Consider the following 4774-nt stretch of genomic DNA (forward strand, 5'->3'; position numbering starts at 1 on the left):
AAGAAGGCGCTGTCCGAGGCCGAAGGCAAAGTGACCAAGGAGCACACCGAGCACGAGAAGCAAGAGGCCCGAGTCGGCGAGGTTCAGCAAGAGCTCTAAGAGTTTGTCAATAAGTACGAGTCCTTGGAGCGTGACTCTAAGACGCAAGGGTCCGAGCTTGCAAAGCCCCTCGAGAAGGCACAAAATGCCAAGGCCGAAGCCCAAAAGGCCCTCCAGGAAATTGAGGCGGTTAGGAAGATAGCGGCGGGTAAGGCATTCTTTTTGCAAAGCAAGCATGTGAAGGAAACTTTCCTTTTACTTACCCGAATTCGGAGCTCTCTAGGAGCGTTCGCAGATCTACCCCGCAGTGTGTCGGATGCCGTGGAGTTCTATCGGGCCGAGGAAGGGAGCTCGACAGAGAGGTTGTTCTGGTCGCAGTATACTGGGACCGAACATCCGATGCCCTTGAGCGACCAGTTGAAGCAACTGGTCGAGCTTCACAAGGCGGCCGAACTAGCCATGAAGGGCCTCATAGTCCGGATGTGGCCTGGCGAGCCCCTGCCTGGCAGCTATTTTGGCCTGGTAAGGCAGCTTGTGAATGCCTGCCCCCATCTTGAAGTCATAAAGAGGTCCGTCTGCATTGAGGGTGCGCGCAAGGCTTTTGCCCGGGCGAAAGTGCACTGGGCGAAGATGGACGCCAAAAAGCTGGTGAAGGAGGGACCGCTGGAGGGCAAGGAGCATCGCCATCCCGAAAAGTATTATGACAGTGTCCTGAAGGGTGCTCGCCTTGTGGCAGAGGAATGTGCTAAGGATGTAGTATTTGAATGAATGTACCCATGTGATCCTATAATGTGAAAAGAGTTCATGTGCGCTATGTAACGCTTGTTAATTTAAAATATTACCTTTTGTGCGGCCGTTTATAAAATTTGAGAGTTGGCCAGTCGTCGGCTTCTGCCCCCATGTAACTAGTACTGAGGTGTTCGGGATAAACCTGATCACTCTTTATCCCAGTTTTGGGTCCTTCGAAGGAGGTTTTCAGCTCAACGAACCAGGCAATCGGACTATAAAGCTTTATCACTCTCACTTAGCCATAGAAGTCTACAATTTTAAATTTTGGCGAAGCCCCTAGTATTCGGAAGGCTGAACTTGGGGCGCTACGCATGCCTAAATCGGACAAGGCCGACTCCTCGCCCGAAGCGGAAAAAATCTTTAAGGATTTGAGACCTCTCAAACAGCAACCAGCTCTCGCCGCATCATGACAGTTAGTTTTCAGCTTTCTCTACTGAGGTGCTTGTCCGGAAGAATCGGGACAGAATCGTCGTAGTTCTCCCAGTGCTACCTTAGCCGATAGAGCGGAACCTAAGGTATCAAAACATGGGAGCCAGGCAAACCCAACTATTGACCCAAGACATGATTTGGAGCTGATGCATATAATGCTATAAGTTCGGGGTGCTGCACTGTCGAAAGTGATCGGACTTTTCATGCCGTGTTATGGGGTAAACTGAAGCCCCTGGCGCACTGGTCGTATCAGAATGTATGGGTGCGACTTGTCGTAAGTTAGCAGACAGGAAAAAAAAGATAAAGGAATGCAATAATGAGCTGATGTTGTATATTGTTATTTAAATGATACGTTAAAGCGCATGCATACATTTAGTGCAATAAGTAAAAAATAGGACTATTTGACATGTCCTATCCAAGTTCAAGCTGCGTGTGGGTATGTAAAATAGGTATATCGATCGTTATCAGAGACCACCTGAGGATTCCCTTGTACGCCAAAGCTTCCTGCTTCCTTAGTGTTTCTTTCCTGTGACGGGTCCGATAATCAGACGATTGGAGAGGGCCTTCAGAGAATAGGGGCCTGAAAGGAAGAAAATGTTAAAGGTATACGGGTCCTGAAGCGGTTGAGCCGCATTGTGGTCCGTGCCATAGCCGTGCGGCCACCTATGCCCATGGTATCTTGAGTGCGTAATTATGGATGCGCGGCTCAAATTTTGCCGCTTGACTGGGACTAGGACGAAGGCCAAATTGCTAGGCGAGCTCTAAACGTGCCTGGCGATCCTCTTGCAGGGTACTCCAGACTCGCTTGAAGATGTCCGGGGTCTTTTTCACCGAATTGGCAGTTTGCCTCATAAGGCTGCTTTGCGCTTCTACTGCGAGGGCCGCACTGTGCTCCTCCGTGCGGAGCAAGCATTCTGTGTTTCCATTAACGGTTATAACCCCGCGAGGTCCTGGCATTTTGAGCTTGAGGTATGCATAATGTGGTACCGCATTGAATCTGGCAAATGCGGTTCGTCCGAGCAGTGCATGGTAGCCACTGCGGAAGGGGACGATATCGAAGATTAACTCCTCCCTTCGGAAGTTGTCTGGAGATCCGAAGACTACTTCCAGTTTTATTGAGCCTGTGCAACCAGCCTCTACACCTGGGATGACACCTTTAAAGGTGGTTTTGGTGGGCTTGATCCTCGAGGGGTCTATGCCCATTTTACGCACTGTATCCTGATAGAGCAGGTTCAGGCTGCCGCCACCGTGCATAAGGACTCGAGTGAGATGAAATCCGTCAATGATGGGGTCAAGGACCAATGCGGCAGAACCGCCATGACGGATACTGGTGGGGTGGTCCCTGTGATCGAAGGTGATCGGACAAGAAGACCATGGGTTGAACTTTGGGGTGACTGGCTCCATCGCATAGACGTCCCTCAGTGCATGCTTCCGTTCCCACTTGGGAATATGGGTTGCGTATATAATGTTTACCGTTTTCATTTGGGGAGGGAATTTCTTCTGTCCTCCTGTGTTCGGCGGCCGGGGCTCCTCCTCGTCATTGTTATGCAGCCCCTTTTCCTTGTTTTCGGCATTTAACTTGCCGGCCTCTCTGTTGGTGTGGTTGGTTGGTTTATCGGGGATGCCGTGAATTTGACACGAACGATCGAGTATGCGGTCCAAGTTGGACGGGCCCGGATTGCTTCTTTTGAACGGATTTTTCCACTGACCAGATTTAGAGCCACATAATCCAGCATTGACTGTCGTGTCTTCGACGTTGTCACCGTTGTTGCGGCGCTTGTGTCTATTGCGACGTAGCCTACCGTTGCTATCTTTGGCATCTGAATTGCCAGGGTTTCTTGAAGTGTTGTTGCTGCGAGCCAGCCAGCTATCCTTGCCCGCACAAAAGCGGGTCATGAGTGTCGTGAGGGCTGCCATGGACTTCGGCTTTTCTTGGCTGAGGTGTCGGGCGAGCCACTCGTCGTGGATGTTATGCTTAAATGCCGCTAAGGCCTCGGCATCCAGGCAATCGACGATTTGGTTCTTTTTAGTTAGGAACCGAGTCCAGAATTTCCTGGCTGATTTCCCTGGCTGTTGGGTTATGTGACTCAAGTCATCGGCATCCGGTGGTCGCACATAAGTTCCCTGGAAGTTATCAAGGAATGCGTCTTCCAAGTTCTCCCAACTGCCAATGGAGTTTGTCGGCAGGCTATTGAGCCAATGCCGAGCAGGTCCTTTGAGTTTTAATGGGAGGTACTTGATGGCATGTAGATCGTCACCACGGGCCATGTGGATGTGGAGGAGGAAAACTTTGATCCATACTGCAGGGTCTGTTGTGCCATCATATGATTCAATATTCATAGGTTTAAAACCTTCTGGGAATTCGTGATCCATTACCTCATCCGTGAAGCATAGGGGGTGGGCGGTGCCTCTGTGCCGGGCTATATCACGACGCAGTTCATACGAGTCTTGTCTGCTATATTCGGCCCGACCAGATTTGCTTTTAGTATATCCGGCATGACGGTCGTCGTCACTCATTGGGGCGTGCCCCCGTGATCCGTAGATCGATCTTGTATGTCCTGCTTTGTTTTCCAATACGTCTCGTAGGTCCTGCGTGTTGCCCCGGGCCTTGGTGTTTTTGTTTGACTGGCGATGGGGTGCGGGCTGGACTTCGGGCTGATACGCTGTTTTGTCTCGGCCACGAGGTGGCTGGTCAGCCGCATCATACGCTGGTAGTGTAGGCTTTAATGCTTCCTCCTCGAGTTGGGGTAGCAACCTGCGCTTTAGGTAACTTTTGGTTGGGCGCTTGAGTCCGTGTTCCTCGGCTGCCAGCACTTTGGTCCATCTATCCGCTAGCAGATCTTGATCAGCTTGAAGCTGATGTTGCTTTTTCTTCAGGCTTTTTGCTGTGGCTATAAGCCGGTGCTTGAAGCGCTCGTGCTCGACGGGATCCACAGGCACGATAAATTATTCGTCGCGGAGGCTCACCTCGTCATCAGAGAGAGGCATGTAATTGTCATCCTCTGATTCTTCGTCTGCCGCCTGTGCCTTAGGGCTAGCTTGCCCAACCTCCCGCTCGAAGCCTGGCTGGAGGGGATTGTCTTCGGCACTGTCTACAGTGTTATTATCTCTTGTGGTGGTATCGCTGCTTTTGCTATGGCGGGGCTTAGAGCGGCGCCGATGACGCCGGTGCTTAGATTGCTTCTCAAGGGGATTATCCTCCGTTCCCTTATTGCCATCGCTTTCTTTGGGCGTGTCCACCATGTATATATCATATGATGAGGTGGCTTTCCAGCGCCCTGTGGGCGATGGTTCCTGTTCTTCTCCTGCATCGTCGTCCATACCATCGATGTCTTCAGAGCCGAAATCAAGCATATCGGTTAAGTCGTCGATAGTGGCTATTAAGTGGGTGGTGGGTGGGGGACGAATTTCTTTGTCGTCCGCTTCCCGCTCGAGCCGGTCGCAGTTCGGCCAAGGGCCTCCTGACAAGGAGAGAGACCTTAATGAATTTAGCACGTCGCCGAAGGGCAAGTGCTAA

Source organism: Triticum dicoccoides, chromosome 1A (genome assembly GCF_002162155.2).
Source record: "Triticum dicoccoides isolate Atlit2015 ecotype Zavitan chromosome 1A, WEW_v2.0, whole genome shotgun sequence".
NCBI lineage: Eukaryota > Viridiplantae > Streptophyta > Magnoliopsida > Poales > Poaceae > Triticum > Triticum dicoccoides.